Consider the following 17,253-nt stretch of genomic DNA (forward strand, 5'->3'; position numbering starts at 1 on the left):
TTGTCACACACAAACACAACATCCCCAGTCATGGCAATGCAGCTAAACTGGTAAACAGCTTCCAAAACAAAAAAACAAGTATAAATAATAAAGTCAGTTTCGATCAACACATCACTGCTATCCACAAACAATCCCAGCAGAGGGACCTCATCAGACGCAACATCAGAGGTTTCTGAACAAAGCCTTCTATTACCCCACATCTTCTGACATTTCCTGTTGTACTGTTCCCACTCCGTCTTTACCCTGGTAACAATTCACAAAAAAAACAAAATCACATACTGACTTCAAAGTCACCTGCCAGCCTACATACTGTCTCTCAGATATGAAGGACAGAGCCATCACACACTCTAGCACCCACAATAGCAAATGACTGATCACCCAATTCAACCCACACTATGAATTGCTGCCATCTGTCAGAGATAAAGGACTTTGAAATGGAAGAAGAGTTCAGTTGTACCGTCTTCAATAAAAGCCCTAAACAAACTGAATCATTGGCACCATTTAGAAGTGAATATATTCATGTGTCACTGCACACGTGCAAGTGCGAGCATGGGGTAGAAGCAGAGACAGGCATTTATATTGTTAAGTTTGTATATCATAGATAGCAGAAATAGTAGTAACATAGTATGTTTCTTTATGGAATATATACACTGGTCACTTCATCCCTGGTTGACCTTGGAACGCACTGTGTATGTGATTGAGGTATAGGTTTGAGGGGTTTGTCTCTTTGGAATTTTAATTGGACACTGCAACACCGCTTCCTGAGATGGTTTTACAACAAATGTAAATATAAGGAAAGTTAAAGACGTGGAGGCTGCGCTGGTCTTGGATTGGCTCCTACGTCATGGTCTGTTTAAAATTTAATGGTTTCCTTTTTAGCTTTGTGGAAATCTGTTCAATATTTTTTGGGCAATCCTGCCAGCACTCTTTTGCCGAAAATAGTGTACCTCCTATAAAATAACATAGTTGATTTAACACCTCGCAGAAATGGTTTCGGCAAAAAAAAATCAAAATTTTTCATTAATGTTGGTTTTATTGTATGATTCTTGTGTCATACTGTAGGTGTTGCGATGGTATACCTTAAAAACTGGTAACTAAGTGTCAAAGTGACCCCGTCCTAATCTATTATTTCAAATTATGTGTATCAAATTCTATATGCTAATATTTCCGTGCCATTTGTAATAGGTAGGAGCCAGACACTGATTCCTATGCCCTTAATGTAGCAGCCTGCGCCGCTGACCTCATTTGTGGATCCACATTCTCTTTAATGTGGTGCTGCCCTGCAGAAATAGGGTCTCCCTCATATCAAATTTAAGGTTTACAGGGTGACTCTGTAATTTAGCTCAGCACAGCTCAATGCAGCCATGATATACCCCTCTGCTGAGTGCATGTGTGAGCAGAGTGCATAAAGGACGCTTGTGCAGTTATTATGCCACATCATTACTACAGTCAAATAACAGTAAGTTTATTCTGGTCTTGTTGTCCTGGTGATGTCAATGTTTTTTTTTGTTCTGTGATGGGGGCTAACAGCAGTTCACAGGTTAGGAAGCCGCCTGAACAAGCCAAATAATAAAAACAACAGGAACTCAGTCGTGCTATTACCTAATCAGAGTTCTCTTTATCATAAAAGAAAAGGAAAAAAAAACAAGAACAACAACCCGTTTCTGTGCTTGCACAAACACAGCCATTATCTGGGTAAACAATTATTCACAGTATGTGTAAATGCTGATTACAGCTTCCCCCTGTTGTGTGTAATGGGAGGGAGACATTCACTCATCAAATATGGATGGGATGGATGTTGATGCTTTCCATCATGGCACTTAATCACGGCCTTCAGTAAACAGTAAAGGACAAGCGAGATGTGATATGGCAACTGTAAGTGCTTGCTGGGAAGGTAAACACTTGCTGTTTTGCCTACTAAGTGTGTGTGGATAGTGAGAAGTGATGATTGGGTTCAAGATAGGTTCGGACACGTTCATGTTAATGATAAACTTTGGAGACAGGTCTTCCCATATCAGATCATGTCAAATGTAAATGAAACCACAGACAATAATTGTAATAATAACCGCTCAGGTATGGAGTATATTGAAAGTTTGTCATACTGGTATTGAAGAAAATTATATGGCGATAATTATTGTAAATTATGATTCAACGCCCAGTTCTATTCTGGTCTTGACCCAAGCATTATGCTGTTACAGGCTGCCACAGTGGTGAAAACACTGACCTCAAATGACGTGTGTACATCTGTCCACATACAGAACTGTCGTCCTGTGTACACAGTGTTGGTCGCAGAGACACTCACACCTACAATCCCCTGACAAAGCAATATGTTTATCACCCTGCTATGGATTTTCTCTCAAGCTGAATGATGAGCTGGAGTCACTTGCAAACATGCACACACCCATTACCGCGCAAGTTTAGCATGCAGGACTCATCGACCCACAGAGCACAGACAAACACAGCCCACAGACAGGGAATGGAAGAAAAAAAAACTGCATCACGAGAGCGACTAACCTCTTGATCCGCACCTGATCTTCGCTTGTCTTCAAAAGGCAGGATCAGTGTCAGGCTAAGGTCAAAAAGTAAAGTCAAGGGGCCTATAGGGAGAGGGGATGCGGTTTAGCCCTGAGCCACAAGACTCAGAGGTTCAGGTGGAGGGCAAATTGGCAACTAAAAAGGAAGAGAGGAAATGGAGTTTTTTCATGGAACCATGGAAAGTAAGGTTGCCATACCTTCGTTAAAATCAATTTCAAGGGCTTTTTAAAGACTTCCCAGGCCAATGGGATATAAAGAAAAGTCCCTGCATTTTAACACATCCTAGCCCCCTAGAGCTATCTGAACAAGTCAAGATTAGTCAATTTGAGGTGGTAGGTTTCAGGCTACTAGGGCATATTCAAGGTCATATAAATTAAGTTATGAAGTTAGTTATTAGTATAACTAATAACAACAAAATGGAACATGCCATACTTTTCAGGATTTAACCTGTAGGAACTCTGGGAAAGCAAAACCTCATGTATCTGGGCTAATGGATCACAATCTAAACGTGTTGTTCGAGAGTAGCAACAAAGTTTCATTCTCGTTCGATATTTTTGAAAAAGTGAACCAGCAGCAACGTACAAACAGTCTCGAGAAGCTAATTACCATACAGGACTAACTAATGCCTGCTGAATGCAGTGCTGTTTATTTTAAAAAGCCATTACGTAAGGTAATGAATATGCGTAGACTCGGGGGGCCAGTGGCTCAGCAAGCTTAGTGTTTACTCTGCTTTAAAAGGGTGCTGCTTGCATTTGGGCTCATTATAAGCTGCTCTGTATTCAGGGTAAAAGTAGGTGATAGTAATTCAAGGATTTGTGATTTATAGACTGAATCAGGGCAGTTATTTATCAAGTATGTGCATAAGACCGCTGTAAAGAAGTCTTCAGATTCATTTCTGACTGAAAGGACTGACCTACAGTTTACCTGGGAGGAAAACTTCCAGCAGGAATTGGCCACGTGGCTGGTATTTTTTTTAAAGCATTTGATAAGCTTTTGAATACCTGTATTCTCAAAGTGGGGATATGAAACGGTGTGAATGACTGAACTTTGTGATTCTGCTAAAATATCATGGCTCATGTCTGGCTGCCTAATTCTGCAAACGGCAGTCTATGAAACGAACAGAGACAAAAATGTGTATCCTTGGTGGTGGCAGAGGGATTTACGCCCCAACAGTAGAAAGGTAAAGGAAGGAAGGGAGGTCGACGTGTATGGGACTGGAGCTGTGGCTTAGTATGGCTGCCACGTCCACTACTCTGACAACTAATTTGCCCTAACATTTCAGCAAAAAGGTCAGACAACCCTCTGCCCAAGTTTATGAATAGTGTAAAGGGGCTCAGGCTGACAGAGAGGAGAAACAGCGAACAAGGCAGGTAGAAGGTCTCTTCATTGACTTGGCTTAGAGAGAGCGGGGGGAGGCTGCTCTTGTCAGTGTCCAGATGGGAGATGCTCTGTATCCTCTAAATCAGGAGTGGAGTTCTGACCTTATCTTATTCAACTGGGCCACTGGCTTAAGGCGCTGAATCGTTCAGCTTGCACTCTCTAGTGCCTGCAGATTTCACAATGGGACACAAAAACACACACAAAAAAAAGATATTCTTCCTGCATGCAGAAGCCATACCCTTAGGCATGATAATGCCTTTGGTCTTCCAGGATGTAAATAAATGCACTTTCACACACTGCTTCATTTTCACATCTGAGGGGAGTTGATGCCATTCACAGACATCCTTCCGCTCATGAGGATGCTCACCACTGAGGTCACAAAGGTCTGGGCAACAAGATAGTGGACAGTTCAAAGATAATAGGCTTTGTCATTAGATTAACCGTATACTTTACTACAAAAGATTTAACCAACTTAGTGGTTTTAGAAATGTCAACAACAATACAAAAGTAGTGTAGTTATAGTGTCATAATTTACTATAATTATTGCATGAATATATTATTGAATAATGGGGATAGGGGGCAAGCCGCATGAACCTAGCAAGCTCAATTTTTGCATCTTGATATTTCTAAAACCTTGGACTCAACTGAACAGCCAGTGGTACTATCCAACTACACCAGTCATGGGTGTGAAAGATATGGACAGGACATACACAAAAAACACAGGATAATACTGACCAAACATTATTCCAATAGTAACAAATGTCAACTTTGATGAAAAACTACAAAAAGAAATCCCCTCATGTTTGGAAAAAGTATGACTGAACTGAGAAATTACAAATTAAGGCCTGCACTGTTTAACAAAATGTTTAACATCACAGAGCACAAAGGAACTCCTTTGAGAAGGTGCACACATTTATGCACAAACAGGCTTACACTTAAGGCACAGCACGGGCTCTGCGCATTAAGCGAAAAGATTAATTGTGCTAGTTTGCCCTCCCACATGTTACCTCTTTACCGACTCCTGAGCTCCTCTAAAGGATCACATGGCTCCAGAGTTACTCTTCCTCTTACTCTTCTCCGGCCATTCACACCACGGTCCTCATGAAAACAGGCAATTCCCTGAATGCTTTCTGTCCAGATGGGCCGAGCCAGCGACACTTGTTCAATTAAAGGCATGAGGGGAGACCTAACCACTTTATTATCTGCAAGCTGGCCCCACATTGATCAGCCTGACTGGGACCACTCACAGACTGGTTGACGGCTTAATCTGGGTCCTGCACATGCACAAACGCAGTCTTTCACTTTTCACACACGCACTCACTGACATATGTCCCTGCCCACGCACACACACACACACACTGATTCATATACTCAATCTAGATGTGAGAGATGTGGATATACTGTGGATTCTGCACAGGTGTAGGCGTTCATTTGTCTGCCTCATGTTAGCAAAAAAAAGAAGAGGTTTTGGGGGATTGGATTGGTTTCAGTCATTGCAAACTGTCAAGCCATGAAAACAAACGATTTCCTTTCTTCCGGTTTCCTAGTGGAACCAGAAGAAATCTAATTGCCAGGGTAGATTTCAAGACCCAGTCTGAGGTACAAGCTTAATGACTACTTGTAGCATCAGGATTGTTCCGCGACTTGCTTTCTACGTGTTCATTTTGGTGTTCAAATGACTCAAACAATCCAACAACAAAACTCCCTGACTTAGGGATACAAAGACTCTATGGTGTGACATCAAATATAAATAAGGTACAGTGGATCCAAAGAACAAAGACAATGATTTTTAAAGAACATTTAGTAAACTAAATATCTGAAGCAAGATGCAGAATATTCTGTATGATAGATTGACATAGTAGATGGTGCGATAGTCCACCAAACTGAGGCTAAATTTAATGTAGAACCAGCTGATGTGTGTTATGACCTACAACATGAAATCATTGAGCTACAATGAGGAAACTCAAACATCAGTGCAACACCCTCCAACAACCTGTAGCTCTGTAGACAGACTCTGGGAAGCTCTTTTCTAAAAAAGTTAATTTGCAAAGACTGACTGACGGAAGCCTGGAAAACCAAGTGCAAATAGCATCATCATCATCACTACAATTTGTCATCAGACACTTGAGAGAAGCAGATACATATGTGCGAAATACAGGGGATCTTGGGGGTCCAAGACCCCTTTATTGACACTTGAGACCCCCTGAAAGCATCAACAGCAAAATTATGGGGGGTCTCTGGAAAAAATATTTTGAACAATATATTTGTCACTTATAATTGTCATTAAAATGTATTTTAAAAGCGTACTATGTTCAGTTATTACTTTTAGGATTAGGACACACTTTGCATAGGGCACCACAATTATGATCATCATCATAATCGACATAATCATTCATAATGATGAATTGGTGAACAACCGCGACACAGTCGTTCCACGGCACAACCACAGCCAGTGTAGCCCGAGCGTCAGAATGATGTTTGGATGTTGCTTAGCAACCGACTCTGCACATGGCACTGTGCGCTCTGGATGGACCTGGAGAGCTGGGTGCTTTTCCTCAGACTTGGTGGTCCTGTGGCCGGGCTGTGTGCACTGTGGCTGGGCCAGTGGAGCTGTCCATGGTCCCTGGGTCCCTGCCCTACTGCTTGACCTCAGGCAGGAGAGCTGTGCAGGCGGGCTGAGTGATTCCCCCCAGGCTCGGTGGGGCTGTGGCTGTGCACACTCTGGCTAGTGGAGATGTGCAGCCCCCCCTGGGTCCTTGCCCGTGAATGAAATGCAGACGTGTGCGTCTGCAGAGCTTCCCACAACTGCTGAAAATGTCTGTTCTGTAGTGTAATATATTCTGTCTTCTGCAGAGTTTGTAAAGTTAAGCAATTATGCCTTTGGCACCTGAATGGCTAGCAGCAGCCCTGCTGCCGCATTTCCTCCATCATCACTCACCAACTGACCTGCACTCATTTTATACGTTAACAATAAACACCAACACTATTCAGAAGTTATTAGGTTCCGTACAGTACTGACGTTTACTTTGTGTTGTTTGATTCGCTCTTGAGTTCATGAGACACGTATTTAAAACACATTGAAACGCGAGACGCGACGCACACAGCCAGAACATCAGATTTAAAGTGATGGTCAGTTTGTGTGAAGAGTGACAGAGACAGAGACAGAGACAGAGAGACAGAGACAGAGAGACAGACAGACAGACAGACAGACAGACACACACACACACTCCTGCAGACAAGAGAGATTATACAGATAATTCCAGGAGATTATGACGCAACGCAGTGTTTTAAGCCCCGTTTATGCATAAACACATATATATGAATTCCACAGGTTTTTATAAAGATCCGCTCTAAGTGTGATTGATTAGAAAAGAGCCGAGGAGCAGAATCACTTGTTGACCAGCGGACCCACCTGGATACTGTAAAGTACAATCTGAGTTTTTCACCACATAAGCCTCATTACATTCGTGTGGAGTGTCAAAATTATCAAAACATAATTGATGTTATTTATTTATTTAGTGCTTAATGTATGAAATACATACACCAAGGTTAATGCAGTGACAGTCAACAACAGTGACGTCCCTGCAGACATTCCCGCCCGAAACACAAACACACGTACATGTACACACTCAGATACAAATACACACACACAGGGCTGAAAGGCCACGTGGTGTATACTAACACTTTGTAGATGACGGTGGCTTACTTGACAAAGAGAAACCCTGGTCTAGCTGAACAGTCATTAACAGTGAATCCTAGTGAAGTATCTAGGCCATGTCTCCTCCTACTGAAACAGCCTGCTGCTTTGATGCCTCAGCTCTTGAGGTTCCCGCTAACCCCTCCTCTACCTCGCTCTATCCTTTGTCCCTTGTTTCCTATCTCTATCTGTCCATTCCTTCCTCTTTGCAGTACAAGCCGTTGCTGTTCATCCCTCATCTCCCTCTCACCCTTGTCTACAACTTCTCCCCTCATTTCTACATCTCCCCCTCCAAATGATCACATGCTGAGAAATCAAGTAGGCCAGGCCGAAGCCACTAGAAGAGAGCACTGAGTGCCTTTGGTATTAAAGCTCCTCCTCTGTGGCCCTCAGAGAATCAGAGACACAACAGATAAATAAATAACAGCGGTAGGGCGAAGAGGCTTTGTGGCAGCTGCTGAACAAATTTATGGTGTTTCTGATAACAACTCATCATAGCGGTTAGGCCACACTTAGAGTGAAGGGAAAAAATAGAGGAGCCTTGTCTGCAGGGACGTTGCAAAAGGGACAATTCAAACATTTTCCTCAGAGATGTCTGGTTTGTTTAATGTAAACTAAGCTTTAACTTCACAAACTGTATTTAAGAACCCCTGAGTTGACCTGATCATACATACTGCAGCGCAATGTAAAAACAGCATTAGTTCACACCAGTCCACAAAGGAAGAAGATAGAGCTGTGTTTGCAGATGCAGAGCAGCAGCAGTTTGAATCCAGGACGAACTCATTTATCAGTGGTAATCATGAGTAAATGGTAATTACATTTCAAAATAAAAGTTACTAAATGTGTATTTGTTAAGATGGCCATTTCAACTTATAAAAGTAAATTTTATACAGAAGATGAAAACACACAAATGTTCAGATATTAATAATGTGACATAATGGCCTCTACGTTCTGTAAACTGTGGCTGTCAGACTGGTGTATAGCATGTATATAAAATAGTTTCAGTTAAATGTGTTTTTTCCTCTGTGTCTATTCAGTTAGGTAATTAGTATGGCATTTAAAACAAGCACATCTTTTTTTGAGAATCTTCTTTTTACTCACCATATGCAAATGGAGCAAAATTATGATGTTGATGATAAGTAACATTTCTTTGATTACATTCAATGTAGTGTAGAATTTCGATAGTGGATTTTAAAAGCCAACCAAAGAGCTAAAAATGTTTTACAGACACAGACAGGATCACTACACCCCCATCTACTACTATATGAATTGGAGTTGGAAAAAGAAAAAAATACGTTTCAGGACACAGAACTGTAACATATCTTCGGGATCTGCACAGTCATGTGTGAATATGAGTTAATGGTAGGTGTAATCTTATAGGAGTACAGCAAAAGTGACTAAAACGGACTAAATGTGTGACTGTGAAAAGTTTACCCAAATTTCTGGCTTGAATCTAAAAACACTAAATCCTGAGCTTATGTCAAACTGTCAAACGAAAAACCTGTTATCTACATATGAGAAATGATATGGAGTTTTTTTTCCCCCAGTCTATCTCTAAGGAACTCACCATATAGTTGGATATTAGAGACAGAATTAATGAGGCAAACATAGCGTACATCTGGATTCTCAAGTCAAACATTTTGTCAGGATGAGCCTAAAGATATTTGGGAGATGTGACTGTATTCACAATTTTTATAATTTGTATACTGGATAAATTATTTTCTTCTCCTTGTCAGTTTAATGCTTTTTGCCCCTGCATAACCATTCTCAACAAAGGTTTATGTAGGTGGTCGACAAGGGTGCCAAGTTCAGCTCTGACAGGTTTGGTAGGATGTTTGTCACTTTAAAGGAAAACACTGGGTTGTTTTTGTTCTCTTCCTCTGAGCATACACTTTAATCTGCATCAAGAGACACCATGGTATGAATTAGAAATGTATTTTTTTTCATTCAGCTGTTTATACATCTACTTATTTATTCCAAAGGTTAGGTTAAAGCTGTGGTGGGCTTTGATTACTATGTGTCCATCAGCATGGTATATTTGGTTTAAAGCTGTCTTATTACACAAGATATGTACAGATTATGACATGTTGAGAAGACAAATATGCAGCTTTGAAGAGTAAGTGAGAAGTTGTGTGAGTGTGTGTGGGGGGGTTAAATGTGATGTATTTATTTGTCTGCTGCTCATCCTTCGCAAGGTCAAAGGTCAGGATTTGCTACAGTGCTGCATTCCACCAGCTGGTAGGGATTCAGTGTCTCGCTGAAGGCGTTTCCACCGCTTGCCTCAAGTGTCTGCTTATAAAAGGCTTAAACTGGGGTGAAAGGCATTGCTTGACTGCCTTCCTGTCACTGCACAGTGTTCTAGACCAGCAGTGAACACTGTTTCACAGCCGAAATGCTTCAGCTTGCTTTGATTTCCCCCTGAGATTAAGGTTAAATGCTATTTTTGTATGCAATGAAACCCAGTAATCAGTAGTGGCCAATGCCATGTACCTTATCAACCATTAATGCACACACAAACTTATCTGTGTTTAATGTTTATGTTTAAATCCAACCTCATTTAAAGGTTTCTGAATTTAACTTGAAAAGAAATAAAGGAGATGACTCAAAGACACCAAATAAACTAAAGAATTAAGGCACCGCCAAGAAAGAAGGCGCAAGAAAAATCAAACGATAGAAAAAGAGCGAGATGGTGATTGCAAGAGACAAAAAAGAGACGGGAGAGGGAGAAACAAAGGGGAGGATTTAGCAAGAGAAAAATGCATTCTCCAATCTACCCTCCTTGAATCCCAAACTAATATCATTTTACATTCAGGCGGCGGGAGGGAGGTCCTCAGCGGCAAAACAAGCTCACTCAAGTGTTACAATTTTCCCATTATGAAAGGGAGGGAGGGACGAGGAGAGAATAGCTGTATTCCCCATATCCCTTGTTTTATTGGTCACTCTTATTCATCTCACCGGGCTATTGATCTCCATTTTACCAGACCATTTCTCTCTGCACTGCCTCTGTGCCACCAACAGCCCTTCATACATAATTGGAGGCGTGCTAAATTAATGTTTGACAATAAATAAAGGCCAGGCTGAAACGAGACGGCTGAAACAAATGCTCACCTGCTGAATGCGTCAGATTCTCTTTGAGATCCTTTGCAATTTGGACTGAGAGTCAGGCAGTGAAATTGAATTTTCAGTATGGTATTACACATCAGAGGGGTTGGGGCTCTGACAAGTTACAGTGATGGGAAAACACACACAGCCACATATGCATGTGTCACACATTTGTGCACAAAGAGCTGCAAAGTCTGTTGTGTCTTGAGAGGAACCCATTTACACACAAATGACGTATGCACACACTTACAAGAAAGAAACATGTGGTGGTAACCACTTGCCTCAACCTTTTGGCTTAGCGGTCAGATGGAAGTGAGAGTGAGTGCAAGTGCTTTTATTTCCTTAGTACTAGCTGTCGGCTCGGGGACGGGCAGGAGATGGACTTTTTTGCTGGGCTCTGCCCAAATGCAATCTCTCAGTGTCACCTGGCCAGCATGGACTCTTAGCTTTACAGTCAGTGGCATTTCATGGCATAATTGACTTCAGAAAAGGATGCAGGTGCACAACAGGAGCGTTGTGACACAAATAACAGCAGGTTTGGTGGAGAAAGGAAAAAATGTGAAGCAATGACTCTTGGCTTGAACTATGGAGAAATCTGGTTACGAAAGTGTTTGTCGTTGTCAGGAGAATAAATAGATGAGTGTAAGCTTCTAAATATGTCAGCAGTCCTGTCTGGACACACAAAGGAAACAACAGAGCATAAATGTGTGCTCCAGTATTCTTTGATAAAAACTCCACTGACAGGAGCCTCGACTCATGCTGTATTCAGCGGTTTCTTAATGAACGTGCTCAGTGAATATGGACACTGCTCCGTTTGGAAGCTATGTGGTCTGTATATGGCCGAAAGTTAAAAGATGTCTGCTCTCTTGCTTCTACCATAATTTGAAAATTAACACAATAAAAAGATGTGTCAGCACTTCACTTGGCAGCATCTTTAACAGCACAGCCTGCAAATATCTATGAGATTGGGGATTTTAAAAAGGGATAGAAATGACTGAGATGCTCTGGTAGTAATTACTTTACCAACCTTCATGTGTTAATCTGAGCTGTGCCCAGTAGGGTGTAAGCTCCAGACCATCACCGCTGCCGGCGTTAGATCTGCTAGGTTAATCACCTACTTTGTAAATGAGCTACTATGATCTCTTATAATAGTGTCAAACATTAGGAGCCACCAAAGGAACAAGGTTAAGCCTTTATTAAGGACTTACACTGGATGCTAACACTTGTGTCATGAGGTGCTGTACTTGAACACATTTCAATAAGAGGGCAATCCTATTATGTTTTATAGCTCTAATTTTTATTTCACCATATTAGGTATACAGTGTGGGCGTTTAAGACACCTGGTTTAGCCTGTTAGTCCTTTGCATGCCATTAGCTCACTGAACAGCACACTGATACTGGTACTGAGTGCTTCCTCCCTCTGCTCTTTATACAGCATCAGTTCTTCTTGGCATAGATTCCACAAGATGTTAGAAACACGCCTCTGAGATTCTTCTCCATATTAACATGACTGCATCACATCATTTCTGCTGCACGCTCACACTGCCAATCCCCTGTTCTACCACATTGCAGAGCTTTTATTGGGATTGAGCTCTGTATCACAATGAGTTATATGAAGTATTATAGAGTATAAGTGAACTGTACAAGTGTACACGCACTGAGATGTTTTAGCGTCTCTGTCACCTTCAACTGGCCATTGTCCTCTGACCTTTGTTATCAACAAGGATTTTCTTTGCACAGCAGCTCACTTGTTGTTGAGTGTTTTCCACAAATCAGCAGTTTCAGAAATCCTCAAACAAACCCAGCTGTCCCCAACAAGCACGCAATGGTCAAAGTCGCATGCACAGATAATTTGTCCCCCCCTATTCTGACATTTGATGTGAACATTCACTTGACCCACTTTCTCCATTATGTTAGAAACTATTTCTTCTAATCAATGCTGAAAATACTGTTATATAGCGGATTTTCTCAGTTACACGCAGCATCTATTGCACTTGTGTCCGTCCTGGGAGAGGGATCGGTCACATGTGGCTCTTCCTGAGGTTTATACGTTTTTTTGGGTAGTTGTTCCTTGCTCTTGTCGAGGGTTAAGGACAGTGGATGCCGCACCTTGTTATGCTCTATGTTTCAAATTGTGAATCATGAATATGGGCTGTACAAATCAAATTTGATTGATTGATTAACTAAAGCTCCTGACCTACATATTTGTGATTTTGTGCACTGCTGATAATTGTGAGAATAGCGGTGTGCAGGTGTTCCAAATATAGTGCTTTGTGAGTGTGTCCACTCTATATATCCTTTAATAACCTAAAGCTGCATTTCATAACTTCCTATAGAGGCATCCTGCCAGTAAGCCTCTTAGCAAGAACCTATACATTTATCTAGCAGGAGAGGGATGAAGGTGATGACAAAGAGAGGGCAGACAAAAAGTAGGAGGAATTGTTAAAGGAAAGGATGAGAGAGATGCAAAAAAGGTACAGATAGGTGGCAAGAAGACAATACTTTGATTGATGAGACGGGGATAAAGCCTAAAGATGGGCGAAGGGATAAGAGAAGAGGAAGAGAGCAAAACATCATTGAGTGATAGATGGGTGGATCAAAAACAGGAGGATTACCACCACTGTATCCCTGACCGGGCATAAATTAGCTGGTGCAGGCAACAAAGCGAGAGATGAGGCAATATAAACTCCAAATACCTCACAACCCCAAAGTCCACTGGGAAATGCTTAAAAAGTCTGCCTTTGTTTTAATCCTATTTCAAAAGCAACAAAGGTACCGACGTGCACAACAAATGTTCGTTTAGCACACAGAGGAAAGAAGTACTTTGATGAGAGTGTTAAAATCCCTCCCAAAGCTCCTTGTGGTATGTCAGGGTAATACAGGAAAAGTGCTCAGGTTCAAATTTTTGTGTTGTAGGTTGAAGACAAATAATAAACTAAAAGAGGGTTGATTAAAACATTTTTTGAAGAATATAATAAAGTCAAAATGGTGCTGTTGGTTTGTTTTGGTGTACAAAAGTTCCTGCAACCTTTCGGCTAGTTAAAAGTGAGTGACTCAACAAAAACTAACATGTTACTAAAAATGTAATAGCTTTACTATGGAAAAGAAAATGTACACTATTGTTGTCAAATACAGGCTTAAGTAGGGAATATGTGGCCATTTCAAAGTTTAACAGAGCTGTACTACACTTGAAAAGATACAAAAATGAAGAATCTCCAGCAGAGCAGCACAATCTGGCACACGCAATGCTCTCCTTCACACACAAACACTACAACCCCACCAGAGCTCTGGGCCATGCATTGTCCAATCCATTTCTCTCTCCATCATGGCAAACAATATTGCCTAAGGCCATGCATGTTGACACTGAAGCATCTGGAGTTGCTCACAAGTGGACGCCCACTCCATCCCCTTAGACTTGGTTATCACAAAGCAGAAAAATAGAAAGAGAGAGGAGAGAATAAAAAAAAAAAATTCTGAGCTGTGTGGGGTGAAATTATCGTCTTGTGAGAACAGGCATGGCTGGACTTTGGCTCTTCCAGGACCCGGGGATGCATAATCTCCCGGCAACATCTGGCAGTAGCTGGGCAGGCAGAGGGAACATCAAGGCATCCTGCTGTCCAAAGGCTCTTGAGCAATTTCAGAGCTGAAGAAAGAAGTCATTCAGCTCTGTGCCACCCTTTCCATCCTTGGTAATTTTTTTTCCATTCAATGAGGTTACTGTGTGAATATGTGCTTGCTTATATAAAACCTGTTCTCTTCAATTGCACGTGAGTAAAATGGCTGCCAGCAATCTTCCACAATCGATTGCTTTATTTGAACACTGGAAATCTCCCGTGCATTCAATGAAAAATGCAGTTAAGCTTTATTGATCTGAAAGAATGGACAAATTGTTTTGTTGTGCAATGCTATTATATGAATAAATGCCTTATCGTTCTTCATTGCTATAGCAATGTACCATTTCTTGGCAAGACCAGAACCTTTTTCAGCACACAGGTGGTGAGCCTTTTTCGCCAACGGAATTCAAAACAACAGCAGCTGGAGTTCTAATAAGGATCATGTACATGCACCATTTGTTCCAGAAACAAATCAAATCTAGGTTAATACCACAATGGCATCAGTACATTTAATATTTGCTTCATACTCTTGTGTTTTCTCCTTCTGTCGCCTTGATGCAGACGCATTTAGAAAACAGTAAATTTTTTCAGTCAATGATTCTGTTTTATTTCTCCTGAGCAAATAAGAACAAAATCCATAATCTCGTTTGGATGATCCAAAGTAATCTCCTATAACTACAGACCCCCACTCAAATCTATAATCCGATATCTCTGGCAAACATCAAACTCCATTTTTTTTTTACGCTGGGGGAAAAGAAAAAAAATGTTACTGCCCTCCCCCGCGGGTGAGATTAAGTTGAAGGTCTGCGTGGCTCGGAGAGAAAAGATCATTAGCCTTGATCAGATTGATTAAGATCAGCGTGGCCGGCTCGGAACATCCCTCACCCAAACACAGCAGTGGGTCACTACATCTATCAGCCAGTCTCAGGGGCCAGCCACACGGACCACGGTTAGATTTGATCTGTTACTATCCAATTGTATACAAGGCATTTTTCTCTCAGCCATGGTCATAGTCTGTCAGACCATCAGCTGAAGTTAAATTAAAATATGACTATCCTTCAGCATCTGAATGAACAGCATTTTACTGCCTTAGTAACATAGTATTTATTCACTCTTTCTTCTTTTGTATCGAGTCTGTCTTTGCCGACGACTACGCCACAACACAATTCAGTTCAGTACGACTTAAAATGCCTTGCACAATGGCACTTTATCAACAGTTTGCTACCAACAGATCCAGGTGGTTGAAAAGGCTACCTTGAGGTCACAACCCCCTTCACCTAACCTACGACTGCATTCAGCACGTCGTGACATTTCTTTAATGACCTCCACAGGAACACCACTGCTACGGACAATGGAGTTTACATAATGAAACTATACATCACACATGCAGTCCTCTGGGGAAAGGACATGCTTGGCGGTACGCAGATGGAGGCGTGTGGCTAGCTCACCGGTAAAAACAGGTCAATGTTGCAAGCAGATCGTCAATCGAGGTCCTACAGTGGGGGAGCCAGGGCCACCAGCCACCTTCCAGGGGCACCAGCCTCCCCGGGGTGTTTCCACATCTTTTTGCATCATCAATCTCAACCAACCTTTGACTACACGGTCACCGACACTAATTAGACCAAATACGGTCACAGGCAAACCCTAAAAATAGAGGAGGAAGAAGTGCAGGTACACTCTGTGGATTTGGAATCAGAGACAATGAGCCACTAAATAAATCTATTGAGCTGTCTTGTTGATACACAACACACTGGGAACTGGGAACACAACTCCTTGTCTTTAATTAAATGACATGACTTCAGAGAGCACACATTACTTGAGATGTTAGCATGTGTATTTTAGAATTTGTGTACCTTCACATAAGAATATCCCACATCGGATGAAATAAAAAAAATAACACTTTAGATCAGCTTTCATTCTCACTTTCACATTAGTGTTATGATGTCACTGAAGAAAACAGCTAGAGCCCTGCACCTGCCCCCCTCTCATAGTGCTGGGAGCACACAATCAAAGAAAATTAACCTACAACAGATGTCCTGACCCAGTGCAAAGAAATACCTGCAGATCATTCTCCAAATAGTATTGAAAACTGAAGCTGCTGCCCTAAAAAAGGCCGGCTTGAGTGACATTGCCTTGACATATGTAAACACACACACACACACACCAGTCCATATTATTTGTTACTTTGATACACACGTACAAAAGTACTTTAATTTTGCATTTTAATGTGTTTGAGAGTCTAGTTTTACTTCTGCAGTCTGGTGAAAAACTACAGAGGACGACCTAGTTCCTTGTGAGGTGCCCTACCCTTCCTTGAGGAGGTCACTCCTCTTCATCCCCTTCCTCTGCTCCTCTCCACCTCCTCTACCTAACAAACAAAGCTTTCTTGCCCCTCACCTCACTCCACATCAGTCTAGGGGCGCTAATCTGTCAAGCCCTGTTGCCAGGAATCGTAGGATTGCCACCATTTATTGCTATTCTCAACCTTCCCCCTGACATTTTCTCATCAAGGGCCTCAGTGGTACTGACTTGGGACACGGCTGCAAGGGCGTGCGCACACACACACACACACACACACACACACACACACACACACACACACACACACACACACACACACACACACACACACACACACACACACACACACACACACACACACACACACACACACACACACACACACACACACATAAACGGTCTTTACAAGAGACTTGCATTTCTCATGAAGGAACAAGCTGAGAAAATGTCAGCTACAAGTGTACACTTTCTACATATCAAGCTGAGAGCAGGATTTAAATAAAACTCACTGGGTTAGTTGATAACAATGAAATGATACTATGATATATGATTCCATATTTCCAAAATGCCACAAGATAAACAGCTAATGCGCTGTATAAAAGACTGAGAGACAACTGGCATTTA

At 41.7% G+C, this 17,253-nt stretch overlaps 1 protein-coding gene across 1 annotated transcript in view; it reads right to left on the reverse strand.

Moving 5' to 3' along the window:
- nrxn2b (neurexin 2b) overlaps positions 1 to 17,253 on the reverse strand; it is a 617,697-nt gene that overhangs the window by 478,748 nt on the left and 121,696 nt on the right.

The sequence above is a fragment of the Hippoglossus hippoglossus genome, chromosome 18 (assembly GCF_009819705.1).
Source record: "Hippoglossus hippoglossus isolate fHipHip1 chromosome 18, fHipHip1.pri, whole genome shotgun sequence".
Classification (NCBI taxonomy): Eukaryota; Metazoa; Chordata; class Actinopteri; order Pleuronectiformes; family Pleuronectidae; genus Hippoglossus; species Hippoglossus hippoglossus.